The following is a 19,365-nucleotide window of genomic DNA, read 5'->3' as shown; positions in this document are numbered from 1 at the left end:
GTGGTATTTCTCAAGTCAATCTTTTTGCCTACCCTCTGAGGAGACAACTTCCTCAGTTCTGCTCCAGGGTCCTTAGTCCTTTGGCTTGGAAGATGAACACCGTGTCTTTTTCTTGGCAGGGAGTGTTCCTATATGCCTTTCCACCCCTTCCAAGGGTCTTTCACAAAATCAAGAATGATTCTTCAACAATTGTGTTGGTAACTCCCTTTTGGCCAAGACAGCACTGGTTCCCCCTCTTATTTCATCTGGCCAGGAGCAATCATCACTAGATACTTCACCGCACAGATCTTCTCACAAAAGAGAAAGGCACTCTGTTTTACCATCATCTGTCCACTCTTCAACCGATGCTTTGGGTGATAGGGTTTTGATTGCTTTCTAACACCAGTTTTCTGAGGATGTGCTTAGGGTCCTGCAGGAGGCCAGGAAACCCAAAACCAGAAAATTGTGCATGTCTAAATGGAAGAGATTTTCTGTTTGGTGTCTTAAGCATTGCCAGGACCCCTTTTCAGTTAGGTCCCACTGGTTCTTTCATACCTGTTTGAAATACTGAATGTTGTCTTGGACTATTCTTCAATGAAAGCCTACTTGTCAGCCATTTCAGGCTGTCTGCCATTTACTTTTCATTTGGCCTCTAGGCTTGAGATCAAGCGGTTTCTTAAAGGTGTCCTTCATATTAGACCATCAAGAGAGTCTATTACTCCTTCCTGGATCTTAATTTTATCCTTGCAAAGCTGACTCAGGCTCCTTTCGAGGCTGCTGCATCTTCTTCTTTGCAACACTGCACCTGGGATACTGTTTTATTGGTTGTTTTAACCTCTACCAGAAGGGTATTTGAGCTACAGGTCTTGATGGTGGTTCCTTCTTTTTTGTTTTTTTTTTCATAGAGACAGGGCGTATCTCTATATGAATCCTTCTTTTATGGTCATGATGGTTAATGAGCTATCCCTTAATCAGTCTATACAACTTACTTCTTTTTTTTCCCTTTTCTGCAACCTGTAGTGAGAAGGTTCTGCATATCTTGGATTGGCATAGATAGCTTAGATATTATTTAGACAAAACTAAAGCTTTTCATAAATCTGATCAGATTTTTGTTTTGTTTCATACCAGAACATTGGGTTTGGAAGTTTGAAAGTAAACCATCTTCACCTGGATTTCTAAGACAATTTTTTTTTGTTATTCCATTCATGGTAAGCAATTGTCTACTTTTGATGATAACTCATCCTACTAGAGCAGTGGCCTTTTCAGGGGCTTTCTTCAAAGGTTTGGACACCAACTCCACCCTTAAAGCTGCTACTTGTTCTTTGTTTCACACTTTCATAAAACATTACAGACTGGATGCCATTTCCAGGCCAGGGCAGGTTTTGCCAAGGCCATCATGAATGAGTTTTTGGAAGGCTACTCCTTGGCTTCCTCCACCCTGGCTTCACTGTAGCTTTGTACTCTCCCAGAGGTGATGTATACTGCAACAGTGATATGGTACATGGACATAGTACAGATGTGTACAACTCTTACCATAACAGTACACGTCCTTGTTTTCACTGTTGCAGTATTCACTCCTGCCCACTTTCCTGTTTCTGTTGGTGGTATGGTGGCTGAGAGGTTCTTCTCTTTCTCTTCCTTCTTTCCTTCCTTTTTTCTGGATAGGCATGTCCTCCTTTCCACTGGGGGTCCTACTTCTCCTGGTACACCTCAGCTCTGAGTTGGGAGTATAAGTAAGTACCAAAATAACAACTGACAAAACAAAAAAATCAAAACAGCATGAGAACTGGAGACTGTATGGAAAACTGGAGACAATATGCAAGGTTTAATTCCAAAATACAGACTTAGCGCATTTGCCTTCTTCAAACCAAAGCTTCATCGAAGTCATATAGCAAAATCCATAACTCCTTAAAATACCCTAAAACCAGGTGAAACAATTAAGCGTACATACATCACTTTTATGTCTTACGCTTGAGCAGGAAGCATATGTTTGATGTACAATGCACTGTAGGTAATAAGGCTTTTGAAAAGGGCAGGTGTTGGGCTCTCCTTTACAGGAGATACCAGAGATGATGAATACTGCAACAGTGAAAAGAAGGACCTTTACTGCTATGATAAGATTTTACACAACTGTACTTTCAAAATGTATAGGGTTAGATTTACTGCCCAATGAAGAGACATAAAGATTCTTAGTCATGCTTTCTAGTGTGTTTATTTCCTTGAAATGGTTAGCTTGTAATCATCTTCATTAATTCTTTGTGGAAAAGGTAGCAGAATGCCCATCTTGTAGCTATTCAAGTGCAATGAAAACACTGGAATACAACTTCTTTACAACAAGCAACAGTGATATATGATACTGGGCACATTTTAGTGACAGATAAAGATATTTTATATTATACAATGACTGGCCATTAGTCTTCAAAACATAGCATGCTGTTTGGTCAGCCCAATCAGTGTGCCCGTTGAAAATCTGAGCATATACCAATAGAAAAAGGTCCAGTTGCCCGGACTTTTTTCCATTACTATATGCAATAAAACATTTACTTTTATTTCATTTTTTTAAATAAGCTCACAAAACTGGAGACCTGAATGAATGGGAGAGATGGCACAGAGAAAAATAAAAGGATAATCAGCTATATTATACAAAATTAAATAAATGTACCCCATTATCCTTTTTCTTTCTCTGTCCTGTCTCTTCCTGTACGTTAAAAGCCTCCAGTTTTTTTTTTTTTAGTTGCAAAAAAAAAGCAACAGAGATATTCCTTTCTCCATTGCTTCCTTCACACAGCACTGGTGTACTGTGAAAGCATGGGAACGCAAGTCCCAGACACATGCACAGTGCATCAGCATCACTCCAGGATAACAAGGGAAAAGCAGAAGACCAACACTGACTCATTATACAAAGACATTATTTAAGAAAAGTAAGTCATTTTTTTCTTAAATAATGTCATTGTATAATAGCAATAACTGACTCAGTGGTGTGATATATTGAAGATTTACCTATGCTTGCCTTTGTTTAATCACTCGGGCTTTGCCCTCATGATTAAAACACACCAACTGTGAGTAAATCTTCAATATATCACATGGACATTGTCGATTACTGCTATATTGTTAGTTGGCATAAATATATGCTTTTTATGAGGAACTCTGGCCTGCAGTAACCAATGAAAAACGTATGTTTTGATAATCTGAATGAGAAGCATTTTCATTTTATAACTGATTATAACTGATTCGATTTTCATTAAAAAAGTTTGAAACTAGGAATGGTCACAGAGGTCCACACCTGAACCACTGCTGATTTAATAGCTGTTAGTTCTGCCCAAATGACTACAAAAATGGAGGAGTGGTGCTGAATGAGATGTTGTAATAGTTCTTGCTAGTGGTCAAAGTGTGTCTTCTGTGTTTGATGTATTTACTTTCAAATTTTATTATGTGGGCTGGTGGCCTAAGTATCTTGAACTAATAGTGAGCATTAATAAAAACAAAGATATTTCCTTTCTTTTGAAAGAAAACTGACAAAAAGAAAATCTAACTAATAGTTTTGTCTGAGGGGGCAATACATGAATGAATATGCCTAATATTATATTATTTTAACAACTTTGTTGCGTGTTATTGTCATAATTCACTATGACTTAACAGTGCTTGTAATAAATTAACATTGCTGTGTTTGAAGACTGGATTTTTCTATCCATAAGAATGCATTTAGTGGGTCTTTTCTCTCTAGTATACTTAACAAAAAATTCCATCACATATTTAACATATAATTATTTGATTTTTTTCTTCTGGCAGCTTTTAATGAGTCTATGTTATACTTAAACAGTCAACATTTACATTAACAAAATACTTCATGTTTTTTCATTTTTCTACCCTAAAGAATAACATTTGTACACCTGTTTTTTTTATGAAACCTTTGCTCGTGAATAAATTGAGAATCTGTTATAAATTGTGAAAGTATAGCATTCAGTAAATAATATAAATCTTCTTTAAGTTTTTTCTAAATAGATTCATATGTTCATGAATTGTTACTGATTATGTGTGTTCAGGAAATGGTTGAGGAGCCTAGACCCATTTCCAAACTGACGCAGAGCACTCTTTGGTTCAATGAATTGTTCATAGTTACATGGTCATAAAATGGAGGCTGAAAGAATCAAATTCACAATTATGGCAAACAGCTCATTAACACATCATAGCCTTAATCTTCCATGCTACCTGGTAGACAAAAAATAATGATCCAGGTGGGACTGGAATCTACAATCCTCAGCTTCAGAGTCTGTCTTACGCTAATGGAACATGTTAGTTTGATCATAGTGTGCCCTTTGTCACTAAAACACAGTTGACAGAAGGAGGAGGAGACTAGTATGACTAAGGCTTCAGGAGACAACTTTTTATATCTGGGTTTTAACACTACAAAACAGTTTTGGCAAAAATTTGAAATACAATAAATATCTGTCATAGGTTTAATTTGAATGTCTGAAAGAAAACAGAGGTGAGAGAGTATCATTTAGATTTATATAATGAAAAAAAGATATGTGCTGCTCAGCTGGTTTCCTTGAAAAAAACCCACAAAAATGGATTATGAATCTACGTTGTAAAACGAAAATAGAAAATAAAAGTGCAACTTGAAATTCTTCGTCAAACACAGTCTAAAAGATAAGAGAACATATTAGAGGAACAAAGGAACAGCATATAACTATATCACAACAGTTGTTCCACCATGTTGTTTTTTAAGACCCATTCTATTATCCTCATATGGTAATGAACTAGTTAACTCCCTTCTATCCTTTACAGAGGGCATGCTAATTCTCAAATCAGGACTTACTTTTAGTGCAATAGACTCTCAGCTACAAAATGATTTACAACTTTGCAAAGTCCCTATATATATATTGTTCAGGACTAATAAAACACACAATTCAATTATTTTTTCCTTCTTTGCTGATATCTTTAAGCACAATTTACAGAAAAGTCCATACTTTTAAATACCAAGGACTAGTGATTGACTATTTCCTCATATTTAAAAGCATACAAAAAGAGTTGTAGATAAAGTCTTCATGCAACTTATAGATCGCTGCTATATTGCTAGTCAATGTTTTAAAGGAAAGTTGGAGTATGATCAACCATTTTTTTACAGTTCAAGTTACAACACTCAGTTGATAAATAACCAAAAAAAACTTGCAGATAAATTTCATTATACCTCAACAGAACCATAACTACTCAACATTAAAAAAATCAGAGAACTACTACTGCCTCTCTCTAAGGTATAGTTTATTGATTAAAACTTTCCCGTACAATTTATGTTTCAACTCCAATTCATTTTAATCCTGAAAAGTTCTCTGGTTGTCCTTAGAAAAGAAGAAAAAGCATCAAGAACATTGTTTCTGTGAACTCCAAATGTCCTTCGCCCACCAATATGAAAAGATTCAAAGTACCTTCATTTTAAATTGAGGTTAAAGGAATACTTAAAGAAGTCCTATGCCTGCAAATAAAATGTAGGCAAGGGATAACAGCCCAGCTTCATACCTCCTGTAGAGCAATATGTGTGTATGTATCTTTAAGAAGCTATCTATGGGCTTGCACAAGTGTTGAGATGTAAGCATGTATGTCTGTAAGGTCTGTCTGCTAATCACTTCATTTATATTTTATGATGCTGTTATCCATCCTGATGTGCTTCTGTGTAATAAAGCATCTAAATGAACTATCCTACCTGTTCGTCATCTATGTTAGAAAGGGATGAGTGACATGGTGTCAGAAGTGGCATGTCTAAAAGGACATTGTATCGGAAAAGGCATGGCTAAAATGACCTGCTGCCAGAAAGACTTCCAGTTTCTCAAATTTTAGTTCGAAAGGCACCCGGTTGCTATTGGAGGAATATACAGGACTGGATCATCCCTACTGCATGCATAATTTGCAAAACAGGTCAGAAACGAATTTCAGATGTTAAAACTTGCTCAAGCAATTTCTTATTTGCAAAATATGAAACAAACCATACAGAATGTTCTAAACAATATTTAAATAAACCAATGTGTCCGATATTGATAAAAATATTTAAATTACTATGGAAAATGTTTGAAATAAAGTCTGAATTGCATAAAATTAATAAAATAAAAGAGAATGATTGCACTTTCGCTAAGCACGTATTTTTTGTATTAATTAAAGATTTCCAAGTTGTCAGAACGGTCTGAAGTGTTCGCATGTTTATGTAGTATTACAAGTAAAAGTAATTTTGCAAGACACATCCATTTCAGAGATAGTTTGCAAAGTACAGTATTTCAAAGAGTTTCTTGTGAATTTGAATGTTATTACAAGGTGCTGTGCGTACTTGTGTGTACATAATTACAAGGGCCATATTTTCTGTGTATGCAGCACACAATTTGTTGGCATGGCAGACGGATTTCAAAAACCCAGTGCACTTGTGCTTGACAATAATATTGCAGAAAACTGGAGAGAGTTTGAGTAAGAGTACATTTTCATACAGGCTGCACTTTCTGATAAAGAAGACTGTACAAAGGCATTTATTCTACTTAATTTTGCTGGGTCAGAAGCCATTAAAAGGGAGCATTCATTTGTCTATGTACCTGCTGTCTTTGCTGGAGAGAGGGAAACCATAATATTGTTGTACTGGCTGAGTCAAGGAAGGACCCTGAGTGCTTAAAATGTAAATTTAGAGAAATGTGTCAACCGGGACAAACATTACAATGCAAAGGCACTTATTTTACAGAAAGGATCAAAAGCCTGGTGAAACTTCTGCAGCATACATACACTTGAGAAATAAGGCTAAAACATGCATATTTGGTGATTTAAGAGATGAGTTGATAAAAGACAGACTTGTATGTGGTATTAAGGATGATGCTGTGAGAAAGATTTTGCTTTGTGACAGTGATTTAACTTTGAATAAGGCCATTGAGATTTGTCAGATATATGAGCTCACAGAAAAGCACACAAATATGTTTATGAATGAGAAATGCATTTTTCCGGTAACTTCTAGAACTCATGTTTACATTATGCAGCATGTGGTTAAAAGAAATAGGCCAAGCACATGGCTGTAATTGTAGCCCCTGCAGCACTCACTGGTAAATCCCAGAGCTTTCCAGCAAGTTCCAGAGTTCGCATAGTTTTAGTGAGACATAAAAGTGAGTCAGCAAACTTAAAGCATGAGCCCAAACCTAGTTTCATTGCCAGCTGTCATAACTGTGGTGGAAATCATGAATCTAAAAAGGAAAAATGTTTAGCTTTTGGTCAGCAATACCACAAATGCAATACGTGGAATTATTTCAAAAGGTTTTGTAAATCAAAGTGCACATTCTTTTATTAAAAGGGAACATTCAAAGAAATGAGTTGATCAGTTAGAATGCTGCAACCCTACTCTTTATGATGATGGTGTGTCAGTGCTTCATGAAACAGTCAATGCCGTAGATTTAAGGGCAAATGAAGTATTTTTTACTATTCGGAAAAATGGAAAACTCAAAAATCTCAAAGTTGACACAGGTTCCAAGTGCAATGTTATGTCAGCAGAAACATTTGATTGAGTATGTGCTGGTGAATGGCTTGTTTTGGCAAAGTATACAAAGCTTGTTGCTTATGGAGGTGAAGAAATTCAAACTGAAGGCTCAGTAGTGCTTCCATGTTACGACTTATTATTCTATGTGGTCAAGAGGCACTTCCAGTCATTATTAGGGCTTAGAGACAGTTTGAAAATGTATTTATTTATTTTATTTTACATTTGTTGACTGGGATAGACTGACTGGACACATGTCCATTTTCAGCGGAGGCACAGGGAGAAAAGCTCCAAGATAATTATTTATATTGAACATTTAGTAAATGCTAGTTTCAAGCAGATTACAGTCATAAGCAATACCAGCATTTAACACATAAGTGAATCTTAAGCTCAATCCACAAAAATGCAAATTCAGGCTATGAGACGTTACTTATGTTGGTCATTTATTTACCAGTTCAGACCTACAACCAGACTCTTCTAGGCAAACAGCCAATCTTGAAATGCCAGCTGCAGACAATGTTCATGCCCTGCAATGTTTTCTTGACATGGGTAACTACCTCAGCAAGTTCATTCCAGACTTGAGTCAAATATCAACACCATTCAGAGAGCTGACATGTAAAGATGTATCCTGGTCTTGGTTAGAACAGCACCAAACAGCATTTGATGTCCTGAAACAGAGAATTGCCAGTCCACCATCTCTCAGATACTATGAAGTTCACAAACCTGTTACTCTTTCGTGTGATGCTTCAACATTTGGTCTAGGTGCAGTCATTCTACAACAGGGTCAACCTGTTGCCTATGCATTGAGAACTCTTACCCAAACTGAAATGAAATATGCTCAGGATTGAGAAAGAGCTTTTGGCAAGTGTGTTTGCATGTTCAAAGTTCCATGATTATATTTATGGTAGACTTATCCAGATCTAAATAGATCACCAACCTCTGGTCACTATTTTGAATAAAAACCTATGCATACAGCTCCAACCAGACTGCAACATGTAATGCTGAGATTGCAAAAGTATAATTTCATTCTTGTATACAAGAAAGGCAAACTTCTTTATCTTGCTGATACATTGTCCAGATTGCCCAGAAACACCACTGCACAGCATGAGAATGAGAACCTTGATTTTGAAGTCATGAAAGTGAGACATTTTTCTTCCACATGTCCTGATGAGCTGTGAGATCATATAGCCACAGATATAGTTTTACAGAGGCTCAAACACTTTATTCAGCAAGGATGGCCATCAAAGCAATGTAGTTTACCTCAAGAAGTGCAACTTTATTTTCCATACAGAGATGATATTTTGTCTGACTATGGTATCATTATGAAAGATCTAAAAGTAATTATTCCAAAGTAAAAAGAATACATTACTAACTTGCATTGTGGTCAACCAGGAGCAGACTCTACCAAAAGAAGGGTGAGAGGTCTAGTATTTTGGCCTTCTATGTCACAAGATATTGAGAGAGTATTATCATCTTGTTCTGTGTGTAACAGTACTAAGTCACATCAACAGAAAAAAACAGTTTAATTAAATCAGATTCCTGAACTACCTTACTCGACAGTAGCTATCAACATTTTCAAATGGAATGGTCGCCATTACTTGGTGTTAGTAGTCTCTTATTCAAACAAGTTCGAGATTGACCTACTTCCTAATTTAGCATCCAGTATTGTCATTGCTAAGATGAAGCACCATTTTGCAGTCCATGGTAGTCTGCACAAAGTTATTTCTGACAATGGCACACAGTTTACAAGCCAACAGTTCAAAAGATTTGCCAAAGAGTGGGACTTTACTCATGTCACCTGTAATCCAGAGTATCCGCAGTCAAATGGTTTGGCAGAACGTGCAGTTCAAAGTCCAAAACAGTTACTAGGGATGTCTAAATGAGACAATAGTGATGTTTTCCTGAATCTCTTGAATCTCAGAAATATTCTTCATGATGAACATCTTGGTTCACCTAACCAGACACTTCTGTCGAGACAAACCAGAAATACGTTACCAATTAGTAGTCAATTATTGGTTCCATGTATCAAGAACAACAGGTCATTGAAGACCAATCTGTTGAAGAAGCATTTAACTCAGAAGTCCTACTACAATAAGACCAGTAAACCACTTAATCCATTATGGGAAGGAGAAGTGGTAAGGATGCAAACCTCTAAAGGTTATGATCAGATTGCAGTCATGAAGAATACTTGCACAGAGCTGAGATTGTACATTGTGGAATCACAAGGAGTAGAGTTTAGGCAGACTCAGAAACATTTGATGCTGGTGTCCGAGCCTATACCACAGCACACAGCCTGTGAGAAAGACTCTTTATCTCAAAATAAGTTGTCCAGTGTTCCAGTTCCAGAGGAAGTTCCAGACAATATTCCCGTTCCTGTGATGAATCCAGAAGTTCCTGATATGAATTGTTCACCACAAACTGTCCCTGTTGCTAATCCCAGTCCAGATTGTTATGTTACAAGATCCGGTCACATCTCCAGTCCATCTTATAGATACATGGCAACATGGACATGAACATTGTGTTTATTTCTAATGTCTATAGTAATGCATGTCTAACTCCAATGTTATTTTCAACTAAAGGCAATCTTTTTAAGAGGGAGGATGTAGATCAATGTGTGTGTATGTACCTTTAAGAAGCTATCCAAGGGCTTGCACAAGTGTATAAATACTGAGCATATGCAAGCCTGACTGCCGTTTTGTAGTTAGCTGTTGAGATGTAAGCATGTATGTATATAAGGTCTGTCTATCAGTTTGTTTATATTTTATGATGCTGATATCGATCCTGATGTGTTTCTATGTAATAAAGCATCTAAACGAAATACCCTGCCTGTTCATCTATGTTAGAGAGGGACGACTGACACCTCCCTCCTACCTTATAAGTTATATACTAAAGTCCTCGTAAATAACTTTCAGACAGAGTAATCATCAGTAAGCAGTTGACAAATAAGAACTTATTATCTCTTACCTACTCCAGTAGTATTTATGATAAAATTACAGCCTATTACATATCATTTCTCTGACTGTTTTATGCAAAGGCAGTCAACTTTAAATTCTGTCTTTTCCTGTATCACCACTCCTGTTTGTCTATTTATTTATAGAAAACTGGGAAATGGTCCTACACAACTAAATGAAATCATCATCTTCATCAAAATCCCTTTTTTTCCCATTTTGTGTGGGGTCAGGCTGCTGTTTTGACTATCACTACATCTTTCAGTTTAAAACCAATCTCCTGTCATTTTTATCAGTCATGTCCATCTGTCACAGGTCTTCTTTCTCATGAAATCCATCCAACTCTTTGCTCAGCATCCTCTTCTCCTCTTTCCTTCTTCCGGTTTCTCCTAAATCTGCTTTAGCAAATCACATTCTTTTTTTCCTGCACATGTGACCAGACCAATATCCCACTTGATGTTCTGTACAACTGGGGCTACTTAGGCTTCCACATTGATGTCATCATTTCTTTATCTGCTCCATAGTGTTTTTCTTTCTACTTGTCTGAAACACTTCAGCTCCATCACTTAAGCTTCCTTAGCTGCTGTCTCTTCAGTACCCAGGCTTCTGTGACGAACAGCAGTGCTAGCCATACCAGTATTTTGTGTGCCTAACTTTATCTACAGCTTCTTTGGCATTCTTCTGACATACATCACCCCCTGACACTTTGTGCAACTTGGCTGCATCATCTGAGATTCTAGCTTTCACCTCCTCATTCAGACTTCTCTTTTTTTCATTCCCACCTCACATTTTCAAAGCTGTAAATCTATTCCATTATTTCCCTTATTTTTCAGGTTTTTCTGATTAGCTTCGTTCTCCTCTACTAAATGAAAGTCGGCATAATTATATACACTATCAACAATCCTCTATACAGAATTACTTGAAAGTCAGCATCTCAGACTTGTAGCTAGTTTCCGTATGCATATTTATCTGCTATAGTCTTGACATTCTTTATTAACCAATGTATTAAATTTAAATTTACAAGGATTTTAATATTACACACTATTAATACCTAATAAGGCCAGTATGTTAATGGCCTAAGTCATGATGGAAATTGGTCCTTGGATGAGTTCATCTACCCAGTTAACAAATGAATAAGCAAATTAATGAACAAAGGAACAAACAAACAAAAACACAAGTACATAAATATTAGGAGGTGTGTGTGTGTGTGTGTGTGTGGGGGTTAAAAGAGTTCAGAAGAGAATTATAAGGAGATTGGGGAAAATAAAGTAATAAGAACAGGAGGGAGGGAACATAAAAAAATGAGAATTCCAGCAGTGAATCCTAATTAGTAGATTTAGCCCCAGAAGCTAGGTCACAGTTAAGGAATAAATATTTATTGGGAAGGAACATAAGTAAAATAAAACAAAAAATAAAAATTAAATATAGGCATAGGAAGGCATAGACAATCAATGAACCAGACAGGAACATGCCTGACTAAAGGGTATTAGTAATTTAAAAAAAAAATAGTGTTTCTTTAAAGCCACATGTTTGGTGGAAGCCAAGGCAAATAATTCATTTTTGTTTATTGTTTGTTCTGTAGGCAGTATCATGGAATCTTGCTGAAGATCGCAGACACATAAATCACTGACTCATCTAGCATTGGCAGTGAAATGGTGTACACTGTCACTAATACTGAATATTCTGTAGCATTCTATGAATCTGCCAGTCAGCAATTGTTTTAGGCCCTTGAAGCTGAGTAATACTGGAAGTAATTTTACGGATGCAGGTTTTGCTACCATGTTTTGGGCATTTGCTGGAATGTTGCAGGCAGCTTTGTATCAAAAGATTCCACTAAGTGGGAGTCATCATTAGTAGGAGGCAATGGATGGCTGTGATAAAAAAACTAATATTAGAGTGACATTTATACATGATGGAGCCGTAAATAGAAAAGGCTCTGTGATTATACGGTAGCTGAAGCAGAGTACGTTTTGTCGTATGGAGGTTTCCTTTCTTTATGGTTAAAGGTTATGAGGTATATTACTGACTAACTGGACTGAAAAGTTAATTGTGCTTCAGGGATATCATCTGCTGATAAAATATGAGTGCATATCTTGTGATTACTCAACAACCATTCTTTACATGATTGGTATAGTAAGAGCTGTATAAAAGAAAGCTTGCTAATCCATGAGTTTATAATAACCTGATGTCTAAATCATGTAATTTAATATTCAAAAATGTAGATTAAAGGACAGTCCTAATATTATAGCAATAACCTATGATGCTGGTGTGGTATATTAATATTTACCCATGGTTGGTGTGGTTTAGTCACGAGGACAAACCCCGACTGATTAAATAAAGCCAACCATGGGCAAATCTTAATATACCACACAATGGAGTCAGTTATTGCTATTATACGATGACATTATTTAAGAAAACAAATTCTTACCTTTCTTAAATAATGTCTTTGTATAATGCGGCAGTTGTGTCCTTCTGTTGTATAATGCAGCAGTGGTATCCTTCTGTTGTATAATGCGGTAGTGGTGTCCTTCTGTTGTATAATGCGGCAGTGGTGTCCTTCTGTTGTATAATGCGGCAGTGGTGTCCTTCTGTTGTATAATGTGGCAGTGGTGCCTTCTGTTGTATAATGCGGCAGTGGTGTATTTCTGTTATATAATGCGGCAGTTGTGTCCTTCTGTTGTATAATGCGGCAGTGGTGTCCTTCTGTTGTATAATGTGGCAGTGGTGTCCTTCTGTTGTATAATGTGGCAGTGGTGTCCTTCTGTTGTATAATGCGGCAGTGGTGTCCTTCTGTTGTATAATGTAGCAGTGGTGCCTTCTGTTGTATAATGTGGCAGTGGTGTATTTCTGTTATATAATGCGGCAGTTGTGTCCTTCTGTTGTATAATGCGGCAGTGGTGTCCTTCTGTTGTATAATGCGGCAGTGGTGTCCTTCTGTTGTATAATGCGGCAGTGGTGTCCTTCTGTTGTATAATGCGGCAGTGGTGTCCTTCTGTTGTATAATGCGGCAGTGGTGTCCTTCTGTTGTATAATGCGGCAGTGGTGTCCTTCTGTTGTATAATGTGGCAGTGGTGTCCTTCTGTTGTATAATGCGGCAGTGGTGTCCTTCTGTTGTATAATGCGGCAGTGGTGTCCTTCTGTTGTATAATGCGGCAGTGGTGTCCTTCTGTTATATAATGTGGCAGTTGTGTCCTTCTGTTGTATAATGCGGCAGTGGTGTCCTTTTGTTGTATAATGCGGCAGTGGAGTCCTACTGTTGTATAATGCGGCAGTGGTGTCCTTCTGTTATATAATGTGGCAGTTGTGTTCTTCTGTTGTATAATGTGGCGGTTGTGTCCTTCTGTTGCATATCCTGTTGCTTTTTTAATGTATTGCTCATGCATATGGGACTTGCGTTGCCATGCATACCCAGTACACCAGTGCTTTGGAAAGGAAGCAACAGAGAAAAGAAGGTCTCTGTTGCTCCTTTTTTTTTAAGCAAAGAAAAGTTTCAGACAGTTTAGGGGTAGGAGAGAGACAGAATGGAGGGAATACAAGGAAAATTAGTTACGTGTCTTTAGTTTTGAATAACGTACCTGATTTTCCAAGTATTTTCTCTGACCTATCTCTCCAATATGTCCTGACTCTGAATTTCTAATTTTATTTATTTATTTTTGTTTAAAAAATGTTTAAAGTTTAGTTAGTGGGACATTACTCCCTTTATACCTGAGATTTTCACTTTTCATGGCTTCATACCCAATGATAATGTTATATTAGCAAGTTTCTTCTGGGTGTTTGTTTTACGGTAGGATTCAGTGAAGCCATGTACTTTTTTTTTTTCCTCTTTGTATTGCAGTTACATCAAGTAAGTCTGTAGTGTGTTGTCATCTGGCTAAAGGTTGTTGAAATTTTTCTTTTTCTTCTCTCTGCTAATCTGCAGTACATATATGTTTGTGTTATATGTTTCTTCTCCCTTCTACTGAAGGTTTCTATTGTAATACCTGCATTTATGTTTTTATGAACAGCACAGTCACTGGATAATGTAGGCACTTTGTTAATATATAAGAGTTTGTTTGTGAAGAGTTCTGTCATTCGCTAGGGTTGCTTGTTTTTTCACATATGTTACACATGCTAGCCGCCTTTTCTAAGTGCTTAAATATCACATTTTCAAATTGTATGTTGTGTAGCAGAGTGGGAACTAACAGATAGGTGTTCTACCTTTCCCTCTAACATCTGTAAACCTACAACTCGGTAACCCCTCACTTGCATGTAAACACATACGTCTTTTCAGTTTAGTTTTCTTTCTCTCCTTCTATACTGTGTGCACCACCATTTTTGTATTTACTATTCCCAAACTTGCATACTGACAAATAACTCCTGTTAGCTTTCGTATTGTCCTGTTTAAAAGCTAGAAAACAGAAATGCACAACTGTGAAACATAGTGCACTACCCTTGTTTGGCAGACATTACGTAATGTGGCTGAGTATAGACATTACGTAATGTGGCTGAGTATAGACATTACGTAATGTGGCTGAGTATAGACAGTACTGTACTTGTCTAGTTTAGCCATCAAGGAATCCTTATTAAATTTCTCTCGTTCTCTCCCAGTGAACCAAGCACATAGTAAGTCTGACTATGCTGCTGTAAAAAGTTATCATATCCCACTACCTAAAGAACTTGCCCAGCTGAATTTCACCTGCAGTTGCAAAAGTTCACAAGGAACAAGACTCAAACTAATAACTTAATTTGTTAAGTCATGCATTAGTGCGTTCTGTTGTATAATGTTGAATCTGCTGGAAGGATATCCCCACCCCCATTTTCTCTCCCACACTCGTAGGCCTTTTACTGCTGAAGGTGAAGCTAAATTAACATTTTAGCTAATATGTAGTAGTAACAGATCCCTGCAAAGATTTGGAAAAGCCCATAACCATAACCATAAAATTAAATGCTGTGACTCAAGTTAAGTATTCAGAGTTCAGAGAGCTTGTCTTTGTATCCATGATCATTATACCTCACTGATTATTTTAGGTGGTAAACCATCGGGAGGGGGTTCTTTCCACTCTGTTCGCTTTGCTCACTCCGCTCCCCTATCCTGCACCCATATCCCACCTGCCCCAGCACCTCTACTCATATCCCAAGCAAACCACTCCCTCTTTTTCCTATGATCCAATTCTATAAAATTCTACCTTGCCCACAGCCCCATTTCATTCACACCTTACCTACTTTTATTTAACCAAACGTATCTGCTTTCCCTTATATCCGTCACCTTGAATTCTTATCCCCACATTATAGTTCTTGGCTTCTTATTCTGCTTCACCATCAAAAATACTACCACCACCTTAAACTATCTGACATTAACTCCAGGCTTACCACCTTCTTTTCTACTATACACACATCAAACTAACATTGGACCATAATTTTACTACTGACCAATCACATGCCCCCCCACCCTTCCTTATCACCTTGAATTCTTATCCCCCCATTATAGTTCTTGGCTTCTTACTCTGCTTCACCATCAAAAATACTACCACCACCTTAAACTATCTGATATTAACTCCAGGCTTACCACCTTCTTTTCTACTATACACACATCAAACTAACATTGGACCATAATTTTACTACTGACCAATCACATGCCCCCCCACCCTTCCTTATCACAAGCCACAAGGCGAAACACCTAACCATATTGTCAGAGATCACCCTGAAGTCAAAACATTTCCAACATTACCTTAAGCTGTTCACATATCACTAGATAGTATACATCTCTATTTACACCTGATAGTACATTCTAGCACATAAATACCACTTTTACTATTTTTAAACCCACTTTTACTATTTTTAAAGTCACCATCACAGTCGACATGCTCCTTCTAACCTGCCTAACCTCTTTACTCTTAATTCTCAACCTCGCTACAACTCTATCCTTGCATACCCCACACACCAATACACATCAACAACCTCCTCCAACCATCTACCCAATAAACAATGCAGCTTCTCAAATATCTCCTCCTAGCTTTTCCCCTATACTCTCCCATACTATTCAATCACAGATTGGCCTCCTCGCCTACTGTGAAAGCACACTTGACACTAACTCCTATTAATAAAAAACACATCCCATGGTACTCATTCTTCATTACCTGTCTTCTCAAATGTGCAGACATACATCCTAACCCAGGCCCATCCTCTAATCCTAACCACAAGAGTAACCCCAAAAATGTAAACATACTTAAACTGAACCTTAGAAGTATATGTAATAAAACAGCCCCACTGCATGCCTGGATTGATCAAAATAAACCTGATATACTAGCCCTTACCGAAACATGGCTACACCCCAATGTAAAATACTCTGAAATAATGCCTCCAAACTTTGCAATAACTAGAAGAGATAGATCTAAAAAAAAGACTACATTCACCATCACACCCTACACCAGTAATATACCCATCTTTTCTAATGCTGAGGTATTAATCTCTTTTTTGAAACTCAACACATCAAAAATGATTTGCATAATAGTGATATATATCCCACCAGGTCACAATATACCAGTGTTGGAAAATGTTTTATCCTTGACATCCCAAATAATAAACATTCAAACAATAATCATAGGAGAAGTAAATATAGATTGGCAAACCATAACTTCCAACTCCCCCACAAACAGTATAAATCGATATTTTTTTCAGCCAACAAGATTTAGCAAAGATATTACCTGCCATTCCACCTCCAACCCTGAGTGATCATCTGCCAGCTTATTCTCTTAGAACAAACTCCCAACAACTAAGAGTACACATTGTAAAACCAGTTAGGAACTCAACTAATTTTTGTCAGCATGAATTCAACAATCTCTTAAATGAAATAGACTGGACACCCCTTAAACAACTACCCCTTAATGATGCTGTACTATACTTTAATAACCCCTTCCTTCACATATTTAATACACCAGCTCCCATTCATATGAAAAGAATCAAAAAGAACTCAGCACCATGGCTCTCTAAGGAATGTAAACACCTGATGAAGCAAAGGGACCTAGCCTGGTCAACCTGGAAACAAAACAAAAATGAACAAAATCATGTAAATTTCAAAACACTATGTAACAAAGTGACAAAACTAATCAACAGAGATAAGAAGTCATATTATTCCCAGCTTTAACTCCAGCATAAAATCAATCACAACAAATTTTGGCACTCCATATCTTCTCTACTTAACCCTGGAACAAACAGAGAGCACACCTTATCATCTGATACCCCTCCATCACAAATAGCTGAAAACTTTAACACGCACTTCATAAAATCAATATCAGACCTACTAACTAACACCCCTAATGCTGGACCCCCCACTCTTCAACCTATTTGGACTCCAACCCTAGACCATCATCTATTTCTAACCCTGTCATTAGTAACCCCCTACTCAACAAAATATCATATGAACCCCATTCTCATTTCAGCCCATACCCACTGACACCATTAAGAAACTGCTTTAATAACTAAAACCCTGCTCCATCTTAACTGATAATCTTCCACCACACTACCTCAAAATGGCTGCTAACTCAATCTCCTATGCAATCAGTATCCTTATAAATATATCTTTTTCTGAATCAAAAGTACCCATCATATGGAAACAATCTCACATCACTCCCATTCGTAAAGGAGGCAACTTTTTTGAACTGTATGATTTCTGTCCTATATCTATCTTGTCATCCATATCCAAAATTCAAGAGAGGTATCCATCAGCAGGTAATGCAATACCTATTGCAAAATAATATTTTAACCAAAACCCAACATGGCTTTTGACCTAGCCACAGCTCATCTACAGCTCTGTTATCCTTTACAGACACCTTGAACAAGGCCAGAGATGCAGGATGCTATACAGCTTCAGTTTTTCTTGATCTCTCCAAGGCCTTTGACACAATGTCTCACCCCTTACTATTAAATACACTGTCTAACTTAGGCTTCTCATATAACACAGTAAAATGGTTTCAGAGTTACCTCAAGGATCATAAACAAGCAGTGAAATGGTCCAATGAACTCTCGCCCTTTCTGTATAACCTTACTCGTGTCCCTCAAGGCTCCATCCTTGGACCCCTACTCTTCAACATTTTCACAAACAACCTTCACACTGCCTCTCACCCTGGAACCCTCATTCAGTACAGTGATGATTCCACCATAATCTGTACTGCTCAATCACTACCAGAACTACTTTCAAAAACTCAGCAGTACTTTACTGCAGTCAAATCCTGGTTAAGAAATTCCCAACTCTTTCTTAATCCAAAGAAGAGTAAACTAGTATTCTTTCACCCCCAAAACACCTCTCCTGTCACTGATCATTTCAACATCCTAGCATCTGATAACATTGTTATAGAAATAGTGCAGGAAACCAAACGTCTAGGAGATATCATTTATGATAAATTTTCATTCAACCCCCATATACAGCAAAATGTAAATAGAACTTCTCAAAAACTGTGAATCTTATATGGAAACAAACATTTTTTACTGCAGCAACCAAAACTACCCTTCCAAAAACATTTTTACTTTCCTCTCTTCTTTGCGGTGCTCCTATCCTAACTTACAAACTTCTACCCTAAGCAAGATGGTACAGTGCTACAACAAAGTTGCAAAGTTTGCCACAAGCTCTAAATATCACACACCACTGTGAAATGATACTACAACTAAACTGACTTTAACTCCCCAACCAACTTGCCTTTATTCAGCTATCCACCTTGCACAACCTTATTTTCAAGCCTACTGCCTGCCCTGCACTAGCCAATCTAGTCACACCTTACACACCAAGTCAATCCCTACGATCAGTAGACAAAAATCTCTTAGCTATCTTAAAACCTACAAGACAACCAGGCCAATCTCTGTATTCATACTCTGTCTCTATACTTTGGAATTCACTACCTCTAGCTACCAGGTCTATACCTGGCTTAACCCATTCCAAAGCCTCTTTAAAAAATCATCTAAAAAAATATGGCT

The sequence above is a fragment of the Protopterus annectens genome, chromosome 15.part0 (genome assembly GCF_019279795.1).
Source record: "Protopterus annectens isolate FY-2018-M chromosome 15.part0, PAN1.0, whole genome shotgun sequence".
Classification (NCBI taxonomy): Eukaryota; Metazoa; Chordata; order Ceratodontiformes; family Protopteridae; genus Protopterus; species Protopterus annectens.
Note: the sequence above shows the minus strand (reverse complement) of the source record.